Source organism: Syzygium oleosum, unplaced genomic scaffold, assembly GCF_021117445.2.
Source record: "Syzygium oleosum isolate NSW1041296 unplaced genomic scaffold, Sole_v2.1 Sole_v2.13, whole genome shotgun sequence".
Classification (NCBI taxonomy): Eukaryota; Viridiplantae; Streptophyta; class Magnoliopsida; order Myrtales; family Myrtaceae; genus Syzygium; species Syzygium oleosum.
Window position 1 is genome coordinate 1,451,795 of NW_026607497.1, and position 15,013 is coordinate 1,466,807.

The 15,013-nt window shown below is 38.3% G+C and overlaps 1 pseudogene; it reads right to left on the bottom strand.

Annotated features, from left to right (window-relative positions):
- Positions 1 to 3,998: 3,998 nt before the first annotated feature.
- Positions 3,999 to 8,315, bottom strand: LOC130139677 (disease resistance protein RPV1-like; annotated as a pseudogene).
- Positions 8,316 to 15,013: the final 6,698 nt, after the last annotated feature.

Genomic DNA, 15,013 nt, shown 5'->3' on the forward strand with positions numbered 1-15,013 from the left:
TTGGGGTTTTAACCTCCCTTTATCATAAGTTTACTAGTTTGTGATTTTTCATGGTATTAATCCAATTTAACGGAAACTAACGGAGGGTAAATTTATTACAAATATATCAATTTGGGATTTTTGGTAGTCAAAAAATTAGTTTGGGGTAAATTTGCTACAGGTGTACCAGATTGTGATTTTTTGTGGTTAAAAAATTTATTTAAGGTGATTTTGTCATTGTGTACCAGTTTGGAGTTTGTCATAGTATTAACCCTTAAAAAAAGATCTTAAGATCCATGCCAAGAGTACAAAATCCGCTCTAGTACATCGTTGAGATTGCTATTCGGCCATTAAAATCAGTTGGTATCTTAATGTGACGAAGGTTGGCACATCAATCAAATTAAAGTCGATAATTTTCAATAAAAGTCAGTAATTTGGTAAGTCACAATGATAAATTTCGATAGATTAATATAGTTGTTAATCTTGAACGTATAAAGAATTTTTGATACTTTTCCAATCCTAGGAAGAAATCTGTCCAAAAAAATAAACCTAGCAAAGAAAAAAAGTTTATATGTGATTAAAATTAGTTAGTATCTTAATGTAACGGATGTGGGTACATCAGGCAATTAAGGTTGGCAATGCTTATTAAAATTAGCATCTTCCCCGACGTTGGTAAGTTATAAAAATATATATTGTTAGATTATTAAAATAATTGTTAATATTTTAAGTAGAAATAAATATGGTACTCGTTCAAATCTATTGACGAGCTTCTGACGCGTGACCGAACGAGCAAGACCGGTGGTTTTTCTTGTTACCCAAGTTGTTTGACATTCACCAGAGAGCGCCAACGTCCGGAAGGGGATTTTATTGCTTCTGTTGGTTTTTGTTACTTGAGAATCCATTTACTCCTTAGTAAGGTATTCAAGTGAAAAATCATCTAATGCAACTGTTCAAGATTTTGAAAATGTTACTCGGCACAAAACAACAGTTCCCAATTTTTCCGCATTGGATTTGCAACTGAAGATGGGTAGAATTGGGAGATTTGAGTGTGTAATCGCTTCATTCAGATGTAAAGAAACAGAAATTACAAATTGCTAGGTAACAATCCTAAGTCTGTATATTAGACTTTTAGACATGAATTGACACTACCTTTCCAGTGGGGAAAAGTGCCAAAAAAGTCCTAAACCTTTTGCATTAGTGCCAATTTAGTCATAAACCTTTTTTTGGTGCCAATTCAGTCCTAAACCTTTTGCATTGGTGCCAATTTAGTTCTAAACCTTTTTTTGGTGCCAATTAAGTCCTAAACCTTTTAAATTGATGCCAATTCAATCATAAACCTTTTATTTTTGTGTCAATTTAGTCCTTCCGATCAATTTTGATCGGAATTTGCCGACGTGGGCGTCCGCCGGCGTAGTCAATGTCCCGGGGCGTGGACAACTTTAATAATATTTTAATATTTTTTGAATTTTTATTTTTTTTTCCTTTTTTTTATTTTTTTTCCACTTTTTTTTTGGTCCCCCCTCCTTCCTTTGGCCGGTCGCCGGTCCGGCGACCGGCCAGAGGCCAGCGAGCTCGACCTCGCCGGCCACTGGCGAGGGCGGCAGCCTCGCCCGGCGAGGGCTAGCCTCGCCTTGGTCGGGCGAGGCTCGACCTCGCCGGACCATGGCGAGGCTCGAGCCCTCGCCGGAGGCCGCGGCGAGGGCGAACCTCACCATGGTCGGGCGAGGCCCGACCTCGCCCGATCTGGAGAGGTCGAGCCTCGCCCGACCAAGGCGAGGCTTGAGCCCTCGCCAGAGGCCGCGGCGAGGTTGAGCCTCGTCGACCTCTGGCCTCTGGCCGGTCGCCGGACCAGCGACCGGCCAGAGGAAGGAGGGGGGGACAAAAAAAAAAGTGGAAAAAAAAATAAAAAAAAGGAGAAAAAAATAAAAATTCAAAAAAATATTAAAATATTATTAAAGTTGTCCACGTCAGCGCCACGTCGGCGCCGGTGACCGGCCGCCGGCTGGTAGGCGTCCACGTCGGCAAATTTCGGTCAAAATTGACCGGAAGGACTAAATTTGCACAAAAACAAAAGGTTTATGACTGAATTGGCACCAATTTAAAAGGTTTAGGATTTAATTGGCATAAAAAAAGGTTTATGACTAAATTGGCACCAATGCAAAAGGTTTAGGACTGAATTGGCACCAAAAAAAGGTTTATGACTAAATTGGCACTAATGCAAAAAATTTAGGACTTCTTTGGCACTTTTCCCCTTTCCAGTGCATGTCGCAAGGATGAGCCTATAACAACTTTGACGTGATTCTTAGGCTCTATTTATTTCGCGAAAAATGAATAATTTAGAAAATATTTTGCTAAAAACGATCACTTATATCGCTTATAAATATTTTCATCGTCCACGAAAATGTTTAGACATAAATTGTTGTCGATAATAAAAATATTTTACATTGATTAATTATTTTAAGTAATACAAGCATTTTTTAGAAAATATTTTCTAAATTATTCATTTTTCGCGAAATAAATAGAATCTTAATTGCTATACATCACATCAAGATCTATAGCCCATCTTGTAGACCCTTAGAAATAACTTCGAATTGCATAATACTCCGGAGCTTTATTGGCAGGGAGTAAAGCCCAAGACACGACTCTTCGTTCAACTTGGGGAAGAAACATAATCCTTTAGGACTCTATTTGATTAGTGACCCAAGGCTAACTCAGCATTTTTGCCAAGAGTAGTAAACTAATCAATGTTACTTTTGATAAGTAAAAAAGGTGGGAGGACGACCGGTGCTAGCAACCCCTCGAGGCGTTACTACAATGGTCCCCATCACCCCCGATTTGAATGTCAAAGTTGGCAAACGCATCCCACAATCCCACCAAGATGCTAAGCAGTCAGGAAGTTCCTCGGCATGAGGTATGGTCGCAATTAGACAACGCACTACAAGCCATTCAGAGATCCTTCACGACGTGAATCGCACTCATAACCTCATGGAGAACAAGTAACATCAGTGTTTGAACAAATACCAGGTTGCTTCATTTTGTTAGCTGCGTCATCTATTATGAATGAAACTCTGTCGTAGTGCTTGCCCAGATCTTCTGCAGTATTTAGTTATTCGGCTACATCATTCTTACATAGCAACCCTTATGCTCGTGGTTTTCTTCCGGGAGAAAAATTCTTTTACATAGCCACAAGTATTTGTTGAAAGACAGTCCTCTTTCTCAAAAATTTGTTACAGTAACTTTTCTCAATAGCTACCGGCCTCTTTCTCACATTACATGAGAAGCCAAGATAGAATCAAGACTATCAATAAGTCATCCTGTGTTACATTAAACTTTATATAAATCGAAGAAAGACTGCTCATTCAATCAACCATTGACAGACAGATTATCAAAATAGTGTACATAGACAAATTGGTGCTGCCATGTATGTGACCTCGAATTGCAAGATGACGGTTTCTTAGTGACGTCCAGTATGCTCTTGTAACAAGTTGGAGCAGATCTGAAAGAGATGATTCAATGGACAGATCAATCTCTCATTCTGCGTATGCAAAGGAAAAAAGAGTAGATAGGAAAGCTAAATGAAGACATGGCAGCTCACCTTATTTGATTTCTGATCTAGTGTAATTGGGCCACCAAACCTGATTAAGGGAAAATCAGTGGTGTGCAAGGATTCAATAACGAGCAAGGTTTATAGAAAATGCTCATCAGGGTTCTTGGCCTGCTTGGGTGCCACAAGAGAGATTATTTCATTGACTCTATTACATGGAGAGGGTTTTCGTTTTAGATCAGAAACTCAAAACTCTAATTGTAGATTAGCAATATGTTATAATTTGTACTTGAAACTGTAATTGCAGGTGAAAAAAAGATTTTAAAAGAAAAACGGATCACTTGAAAATGAACAAAGTAGAATATAGTTGGTTATAAATTTGAAAACAATGGATTGGTCAGTTAAAAACGTGAAATTAGCATATGATCGAAATATGCATGCGGACTTCCTAGTATAAAAGTATGGCATAAGTTTCTCAAAAACATGGAATCCACTTACTGGTAAGAATGTATGTGGTCCACAGATGCTGGATCTTCGATAACCTGTAAGAAAGAAATTGTTACGGTGAGAAAGCAAAACACAAAAGGCAGCAAAAGTATTCCCCTGATAATTATGGAGATGTTGGTGCCGGTGGTCTTCTGGATTATTTTGGTAGGATTTACAAAGTTCTAGAGTATTAGTAGTCTATCTGGATTTCGAAAGGTCTGACACAAGCCCCGTCCATTGATCTAAGTCTAGTTGTGAATTACCTTCCGTAAATATTATGAATAGGTAGTCCTAGAATTCCCTGAGGATACCACGTCACATATACGAGCTCCGCGAGAAAATGACCTCCGGAATTTCCAGGGTGACGTTTGAACTCATTGACCCCACAACTCTTTACACCTCGCATTTTGTATAGGCCCTCAAGAATGATAGTTCCATAGAGAGTATTGCCCTCCCTTGGTGGTCGGACCTCATGGTTGATGCTATCCCAATCCCTGGGCGATGAGATAGACAGCGTGTCTAAGAAATCATCAAACTCTGTTGGACAGAACTCGTTGACCACATGAACACCACACTTCTCCACCTTTAACCAGGGGTTGGTGATCCTAAATGAAACATCAATGTGGTTTGACACTACCTGCCAATTTGTATCACATGGAAATTGAGTACCGGACACATAGCTTAGCTAAAGGCAACCTGAATTGACAAATCTGATGGGAAACTTAAATGTGGGACCTAGCTGTTTCGATCAGCAAAGAAGTCACAAAAAAAGAAGTTGGCAGTTTCCAGATTCTGACAGGAGTTGCAATTGGTACGTTCAAAATAAGCACAGATGGTGAATCCTCTCCATCTATTATTGTCAAGCCAATTAGGTGACATGCCTATACTCTAACAAAGGTGCAACAGTCTGGTAGCCAAACCACTCAGGTATTTCACATTGTAGACATGGAGACACCACATAAATTCCAGGAATTAGTATTCTGGAACAGCAAATGATGTAACGAAGCAACGCCATGGAGTACTTATGCTGCGAGGTGAAATCAAGATCTTGCCGAAGCAAACAGGAGCAGTTAATGAAGCAAAACTGTGAGTCGCCAACAGTGCATATAATGAATGGGTTTGATATCCTTTCCAATCTGAGGCATTTGTCAACCGCCAAACAGATTATGCTTTCTGGAAGTCTTGGCAACACTTCAATTTTGCAATGATTTAATAAGAGGAATTCCAGACCAGAGATATTCTTGATGTTTGCAGGTATGGTGGTAAAACTGTTTTCGGCAAGGTCTAATAACTTCAGGGAGGATAAGAAGCCAATATCACTGCGAATTTCCCCTTCCAGAAGACTGCAGCCACTCATATGCAACTCTGTCAATGTGGATAGCCCTGAGAATGAAGGCAACCGCGGACCACTAGAGTTTAGAGTGCTTCTCAGCATACGAGTCAGCGTCCTCCAAAAGTTTTGTGGCCTTCCTTTACTAACATGAAACCGTAATTTTTTCAGATTTCATAAGCATGTCAAGCTGGACGGGGGATGCGTAATGTCACTTTCACTAATATCAGCTCCTCTAAGCACTCTAGGCCCTCGATGCTCTCAGGCAGTTCTTCAAGGTTTGAACATCCAGACAGATTGAGAACTTTTAGAAATTTAGATTACCTACGCTATCTGGAAGTCCAGTGAGGTTTTCACAGTCACCCAAGTCAAGTAGATTGAGTCTTTCTAAAATTCCAATTGAAGGATGAACTTGATATAGTGCTTTCCAACCTTTGAGAATTAGCCTCTCTAGATTTGGGAAATTTGTGAAGTTTGGAGTCTCGATGAGTAATTTGGAATCATCGAGGTTGATGATTTTTAACTTCTCTAAGACCAGGATCTAAAAAAAATTGGTTGAACAATTTTATTAGCTTGTTGAACATATAACATGTTTGATGAAGCATACGCACCCACAAGTATTAATTCCAACCTTTTACCCTCTCCAAAGGCTGCTAAGGGGGCTGTCTGGCATATTGAGTTTGAGAAGATTATTTGCAAGAAAACTTTGTGGAAATGATTTAAGACTTCAGCTGTCCCGTATTAGCAGGTTTAATTAATTTGAAAGGTACTCAACCCCAGAAGAGAGGTGGATGGCACAAACATCAAGCAATCTCAAGTCTGTCATGTTTCCGTTCAATCACACTGTTCTCCAGCAACCAGATTGCAAGACTATGCCTTTGATTTTTCCTGTTCCCTGACAAACAACTCAGAGTATGTCAATGCATGACTAGCAAGTTCTTTTCCTATTTCAAAATAAGCATTGTGCCAATTAATTATGCAGAGTACACACCGAGTTTTTTTGACAGAATACAGCTACCATCCTCAAAGAGCCAGACTTTACTTTGTTCTCCTGTCTCTTCGGGAAACTCTTGACAAGCAATTTCCCAAGCCATCTCTTGTATCACATCATGCATCCATAGTTTGTTGTCCCTGATTGCAACAAGAGATCTATGAACAAGGACTTTGATTCCAATATCTGAGTAGAAGCTGCAATTATCCAGAACTTCTGTAATGTAAGCTATCTCCTTTCCCTCGAAGAACAGGCAATATCTAGGAAAATCTCCTTCTCTTTCTGCAGTAGTCCACAAAAATTAATCTGAGCGGTCAGAAACTTTCCCATCTGGACGTTTTTTAAGCCTGTCCAGTACTCTCTTCCATAGCCTCAACTTTCCATTACCCACAGAGGAACCTAAGACATCAAGGGCTAGAGGAAGGCCATTAGCATACCGAATAACCTGCTTGGCAAGCTTCTGGAACCCAGCTGGAGGATGGTTACTTTTAAAAGCTTTCAAATAAAGTAGTTGGAGAGCTTCATCAATAGATAATTTTTCCGCCATATATATGGCATTTACTCCATATTGGAGAAGCAAATTTTCATCTCTGGTTGTTATAATGATCCTACTCCCATGTCCAAACCAATCAAGATCTCCCGCTAATTTTTCCAACTGCTCCTTTTTATCCACGTCATCAAGAATAAGAACTTTTTAATGTCGCACTTGTTCTTTTATCATGTTGGCTCCTTCCTGATTGTCCCTGATTCTCAAATTTTTCTCTTGGAGAATATCACCAAGAAACCGGTTTTGTAGAGATAACCATTCTTTGTCGAATTTTTTTGGACATTGGCGAGAAAACTACAGCCATGATCAAATTCACCACAGATTGTATCATAAACTGCTCGTGTAACAGTTGTTTTGCCTATGCCACGCATTCCGCATATGCCAATACTGTGTACATCACCCTCACCCAAGCATAGAAGTTGAACAACAGTTGCAACATGGGAATGCATTCCCACAAGGCCGCCTGCAACATAGGACCGCTGAAGACTCAGTTTAATTTCGATATCTCCAATGATTTGCTGAATAAACTGTCTCATATCTTCAACGAAGAAATGCAGATAATTAGTTCCCCAGGGAGCATTGAGGCTATTTACTTTCGGAGGAGTTAATCATGTATTCTGGTTTAGAAGAACTATCATAATATAGAGTATGACAGTCATGGCATTCTTGGCATGCAGCTTAAAGAAAATAAATCATTCCAAGTTAGTGGAAGAGAGGCCTACCCATCTTTCAATTCTCTTCCGGCAAGACCAACGGCTTTTTTCAATGCATCCTTCCACCTCTTTATATCTCCCTTGTCACCCGTATAAGTTTCCTCAATTTTACCAAAGTCTGTCCCAAAGTTTCCCCTTAGTTTCCGTAGGTCAGATGGATTGACCTTGTAGAAGATCAGTATCATCCGTCATTGATATCCTTGCACTCCACAGCCTTAGCAACTTTTTCCAAGCACCGAGTAGAAGAAGCATAGTTTTCAGAAAAAAAATCAGAAGTACATACCTTGTCTTCTCTATTGCCCCGAATATTTCCGATTTAATGCATTTTCCCCTTGGAAGATCTTGGTCGTGATCGTCTTGAAAGGCCACAAATTCCTCTTTGCCACAAAGCATCGTGCAGATTGTCAACAAAGTTTTTGCGGGTATCCTCACCTCTGAAACTCAGGAAAACATCATACTTATATTGAGGAGAGGGAGCTTCAGGATTGCTTGCGAGAGCCTTGCAGAAGATGCCATATCTTCTTGGACAAATTTTGTAAAGACGAGAAAGGAATGCGTCTTGTCCTTATAGGAGTCCTCAGAAATAAATCGGAGTTGTGTTGATGATCCAACAAAGATGAGGATACTTTTTGGGGTTGTGTAGAAGCACTAGGTCTGATCTGGTACTTCCATTCCAGGGCGGAAGGAGATGAATGAGTACAAGCAAATGCTCCTTGCGTGATCATTATATGCCTGCCATGATTGTGCAAGCTTGATTTGACGAATTACTGCGTAAGTGTATATCACAAAAAAGATGAAGGAAACCTTCAGACATGCTCTGTAACATGAGTGCCACATTTAGTGAACGTTAGAGGCTTAATCTCGAGTAGTTTCCTCTTTGGAACTTCATGATGTTTTGCCATGAACCACCAATTCGTAAAGTTGTATGAACCCAGAAAACCCAGAAAAAGAAATCAAAGAGACTCTAAAATGTGGAAATTCTCAAGCAATTGGATTCGGTTACGGCACTTCTAAGAGCAGAAAATGGTCAGCTAGGCACAAAATCATGAAAAGGACACCATAATTATCATAATTTTCTCGGGACGCTCACTTGAGTTGACAATTTTTCAAGCGATCCGACACTGGTTGGTGAACCATTTTTTAAAATTATAGCACTCAAATGATCACTTGAAAAGTTACGACACTCAAGTAAACATTTTTACAGATGTCTCGATATTCAAATGATTTATTGAAAAGTTATAACAAACGCAGTAAGAAAATTACGACATTTATAATGTCCTTATCCCGCACAACATCCAAGCCCAACATCCCCGCATAACTAAACCTACAAAATTTCTGGAGAAAGATAATCAAAGCAAATGCCAGTTTACATCTGTAGCTAAGAAACGGTGAAATGCATACAAACAGTGAACAAACTGTTGAGGAAAACTCCTATTGATTTTGAAGTTGACAAAACCTTATATGTTATTGTAAATCTGATACTTATTCTGAACAAATTTATTCCAGGTCTGTATATTCTGGAAGCTCAGAAGAAAGTTATTCAGACTTTACAAACTGTCAAGTATGTTTTTGAAGACCCACATAATCTAAGTTCTGAGATTCAGACGCATAAGTTATTCAGATGCAGATGCAGAAGCAGAAGTTATTCAGATGCGAGATGCGACGAAGAAATTATTCGGACGCAGAAATTCTTGACGCTTGACGAAGTTCTTCCGATGCGCACGCGAATTTCTTCGACGCAGAATTCGAACGTAACACAACGGCTAGTGATCCGGCATGGATTTCACAGAAGGAATGTTCTGATTGTCTCAATCTGAATCAAATTGATTGACAATCAAACATCACGACAAGAATGCATTACAACGGACAAAGCTCTACTTATGGAAACCAAGATTCTGATTGTATGGGCGATCAGAATCAGCGGGATTCAGAATCTGTCATCCAACGGCTACTCAATCCTTATTATACAAATCTGTCCAAAGTGAAGATTGGAAGATGATCATCTGAAAGCTGTCCAACGGCTAGTAGAGGAGTATTTAAGGAGATCAACGAGCAGCAGAAGAGATACAGATTCAAGAATCAACAAGTCCAAAAGTCTGAGCATACTCCAATCATTTCTCTTGTCGTTCTGAGCAAAAAATTAAGATCTTGAGGGACACTTTGTAAGAGTGATTGTGTGAGATACAGAGTCCTATCATACACAAGAGTGTTAACACTCAGAAGTTGTAATTCCTCTTGATTACATAGTGAAATACAGCCAGTAGGCTGTAAGCGTGGGAGAGTGGACGTAGGCTTGCTATAAGCCGAACCGCTATAAACTTGTGTGCAGATTCTCTATCCCTTATCTCTTATTTTACATTCTGCACATCAAGAGCACCGTCTATATAATCTGTCTTGAATCTGAATTTTATTCAGACTCTTCTGTGATTTATTTTGTTTCCGCATAAATTATTAAAAATTGTTTTAGATCACCTATTCACCCCCCCTCTAAGTGATCTTTGCTAGCTACATCAATTGGTATTAGAGCAAGGTTGCTCATTTATTGAAGTGTCTTACTTTTGAGCTAACGATCTATATGGCTAGCTATGGTGCTCCAGGGCTCATTGAAGGACAGAGCAACAACAGACCACCATATTTCGATGGCAAGGAATATAGTGTCTGGAAGAATAAGATGAAGGCATTCATAAAGTCAATTGATCACATGCAATGGGATGTCATCATCAGAGGAGTCAATCCAAGATCTTCTGATTCAAAAGAAAAGGCAGATGCAAGCAAAGCAGCAGATCCTCCATTATCTCAAACTGAGATATCCAAAAGAGAAACCTTATATTCCAAAGCAATTTATTCTCTTTATTGTGCTTTATCACCTATTGAATATAAAAAAATTGCTGCTTGTGAATCAGCTAAGGAAATCTGGGATACTCTCCTTGTTACTTATGAAGGAACAGATCGGGCCAAGGAAACTCAAATCAATCTTTTGCTTAGTCAATATGAATCCTTCAAAATGAAGCCTGGAGAATCAATTGCTGATTTGTATGACAGGTTTACTGATATAGTAAACGGTCTTGCTTATCAAGGTCAACCAGTTCCAGATGCAATGAAAGTCAACAAACTTATGAGAGGACTGACAAATCAGTGGGATAACATCAAAACATCTCTTCGAGAGACACAAAGGATCAAGCCTCTATCAGTGAATGAGTTAATTGGAACTCTTCAATCATATGAGACTGAAAAACGGAATGAGGAGAATAAATCCAGAGGTAATAAGTCAATTGCTTTGAAGACTAACATTGATTCTGATGCAGATTCTGAAGATGAAGACGTTGATGATGAAGAACTAGCTCTCTTTATAAAGAAGTATAAGAAAATGAAGATCAAAGGAAGAAACCTCAGAGGTAAGAAGCCTTTTGAGAAGAAGAAGTCTTTCGATGAAACAGAGAGATCAAAGGATGTTATATGCTTTCACTGTAAGAAACATGGACATATTAAGCCAAATTGTCCACTTCTGAAAAAGAAGATCAAGTTTGAGAAAGCAAAGAAGGCCTTGAAAGCAGAAACCTGGAGTGATACAGAGTGTGAAGACAGTGATGAAGATTCAGATTTCTGTCTAATGGCCAAGTCAGACTCAAATTCAGATTCTGATCCCAAAGTGGAGATTGAGGTAAAACATTCTGACATGCCTATTGAAGTATCAAATTACATTGATGAATTATGCTTTGAATTCAAGACTGCTCTTAAATGCATCTCTTCTTTGAAAAAGGAAAATTCATCACTGAGGCAACAGGATGTTTCACAAAAAGAAAAAATTGATTTCCTTCAAAAAGAATTTCATCAAGTCAAGGAAAGTCGAGATTTTCTTTCCAAAGAAAATGCGGTTTTGAAAAAGCAAGTTTCAGAAATTACTTCCAAGTTTTCAAAGGGTTCAGAAACCTTGAAGCATATCCTTTCTATCCAAATTCCTTACTACAACAAATCTGGTCTCGGATTTGTGAAGGAAAGTGATAGCTTGATTGATTTTCCAAAGGTTAAGGAGAGATTAAAACAAAGACCTCCTCGACAAGCTTATAAAAACCATTTCAAAAGGAATTTTGTAAAACCTGTTGGCCGAAGTGCACTCGGGTGCTCAAAATGTGGAGATCCACAACATTTTGAGAATGAATGTCCTAAGGTCTAGAGACCTGTTCGAAGAGATTTTGTTAAAACAGCCTATACCTCAAGGACCCAAACAAATTTGGGTACCAAAGAAAACTTGAGATGTTGTGATTTTTGTAGGTTACCACAAAGAGAAAAAGGAAGTGGTACCTAGACAGTGGATGCTCTAGACATATGACAGGAGATCCAAGCATATTCGCTGATCTACACAGTCTGAATGGTGGAAAAGTTTCCTTTGGAGGAAATACCAAAGGAAAAATCATTGGCAAAGGAACAGTTGAAATTGGAGGACTTACAATCAATGATGTCTCTTTGGTGAAAGGACTCAACTACAACTTGATAAGCATAAGCCAACTATGTGATACAGGTTTCAGAATAAACTTTTAAGAAGATACATGCTCAGGGACAAGCAAAGATTCTTCTCAAACATTTACAGGAAGAAGACATGGCAATATCTATCTTCTAGATGTCAATCCAAACTCCACTCATTGCTTGATCTCAATCAAAGAGGATGAAGATCTATGGCATAGAAGATTGGGACATATCAGTATGAAACAAATCTCAAAGATCTCAAACAAGAAACTGGTTCGAGGTCTACCAGATTTGAAATATAAGAAAACAGAGTTATGCAATGCCTGCACTCTAGGAAAACAAGTAATAAGTTCTTTCAAGTCTATTCATCATGTTTCCACTGATCGTGCTTTGTAGCTTCTTCATATGGATCTATTTGGACCAATCAGAACACAAAGTATTGGTGGTAAGAAATATTATTTAGTTATTGTTGATGACTTCACAAGATTTACTTGGGTGTTCTTCCTTGCTCATAAAAATGAAGCATTTTCACATTTTTCAAAATTTGCAAAAAGAGTTCGGAATGAAATGGGCTATTCCATTTCATGCATTAAAACTGATCATGGGGGAGAATTTGAAAATCAAAGTTTTTCAGATTTTTGTGAGGAAAATGGCTTTCAACACAATTTTTCTACTCCTTATACACCAGAACAAAATGGTGTTGTGGAAAGGAAAAATCGTTCTTTGCAAGAAATGGCAAGAACTCTGCTGATTAAAAGCAAAATTCCTTTTTATTTCTGTGCAGATGCAGTTTTTACAGCATGTTATATCATTAACAGAGCTTTTCTCAGACCCATTCTTGAGAAAACCCCCTATGAGCTTTACAAAGGTAGAAAGCCCAACATTTCATATTTTCGTGTGTTTGGTTGTAAATGCTATATTCTGAAAAATCCAAATGACCGCACTGGTAAGTTTGATGAGAAAGCAGATGAAGGATTTTTCCTTGGATATTCTACTTCAAGTAAAGCATACATAGTCTTCAACAAGAACTCTCAGACTGTTGAAGAATCAATGAATGTAAGGTTTGAAGAAAACATTCAGACTCACAGAGATGAATCTGAACCATCTCCCAACATTCAAGAGTTATTAGAAGATCATCAATAATCAGTATCAGAAGGAAAAGAAGGAAAAGAAGATACAATACAGACTCAACCAGAAAGTTCAGAGTCTGCAAATTTTAAGAAGGAAAGATTTGACAAAAACTAGAAACATAAATCCAGTCATCCGAAGAACCTCATCATTGGAGAAATAGAAGATGGCATCAAGACAAGATCCAAACACAAAGAGAATATCAGCAACTTGGCATTGATATCAGAAATAGAACCAAAAGAAGTTGGTGAAGCTTTATCAGATGAAAGCTGGATCGATGCTATGCAGGAGGAATTTCAGCAGTTCAGAATCAATAAAGTATGGGAGCTTGTGCCAAGACCCAAAAATCATCCAGTAATTGGAACAAAATGGGTATTCAGAAACAAACTGGATGACAAAGGGAAAGTTACACGAAACAAAGCAAGACTAGTTGCAAAAGGCTATTCTCAAGAAGAAGGCATAGATTATGATGAAACATATGCACCAGTTGCAAGGTTAGAAGCCATTCGGCTACTATTAGCTTATGCTTGTTTCCATAACTTTAAATTATTTCAGATAGACGTGAAAAGTGCCTTTCTGAATGGATATATCAAAGAAGAAGTATATGTGGAACAACCACCTGGTTTCGAAGAACCTAGAAAGACTGATTATGTTTACAGACTCAAGAAGGCTCTTTACGGTCTGAAACAAGCACCTAGAGCTTGGTACGAAAGGTTAAGTAACTTCCTTATGCAAAATGGCTTCACCAAAGGTAAGGTTGATACAACTTTATTTATTAAGAGAAAGGGTAAGGATTTCCTACTTGTTCAAATTTATGTTGATGATATAATCTTTGGATTCTCTAACGAATTGCTTTGCAAGGAATTCTCAAAGAATATGCAGAACGAGTTCGAGATGAGTATGATGGGAGAATTATCATTCTTTCTTGGCCTTCAAGTGAAACAAACCAAAGATAGTACATTCATTTGCCAAGAGAAGTATGCAAAGGAGATTATCAAGAAGTTTGGATTACAGAATTGCAAGAAAACAGACATTCCCATGTCTCATTCATCCAAACTGGACAAAGATGAAAATGGTAAAAAGATTGATCAAAAGGTATATAGAAGCATGATAGGTTCATTATTGTATCTAACTGCATCTAGACCTGACATTCTATTTAGTGTCTGCATGTGTGCAAGATTTCAATCGATCCAAGGGAATCTCATTTTTCTAAAGAAAGAGAATAATCAAATACATTGGAACATATCCAATGTTAGGCCTTTGGTATTCCAAAGATTCAGATTTTACTCTTCTTGGATATTCGATGCCGATTTAGCTGGATGTAAAGTGAACAGGAAAAGTACTTCAGGTACATGTCAACTGCTTGGGAATATGTTGGTATCCTGGTACTCAAAGAAGCAAACTACAGTTGCACTTTCTACAGCAGAAGCAGAATATGTAGCATTGGGAAGTTGCTGTGCACAGATTCTGTGGATGAAGCAGCAATTACAAGACTTTGATATTGAAGAATCAAGTGTTGCAATTAAATATGACAACACAAGTGCAATCAATTTGACAAAGAACCCAATTCTTCATTCTCAAGCTAAGCATATTGAAATCAAGCATCACTTTATTCGAGATCATGTTCAAAATGGTGATGTGAATATTCAATTCATTGATTCTAAGAATCAATTAGCTGATATATTTACAAAACCTCTTGATAAATCTTCATTTGAATTCATAAGAGACAAACTGTGCATCACTTATCCATTTTCTTGAAGTGTTTGATAGACAGGAATTTTTCAGACTCAAGTACTCTCAGTCTGAACATTTTTCAGACTCACAAAGAAAG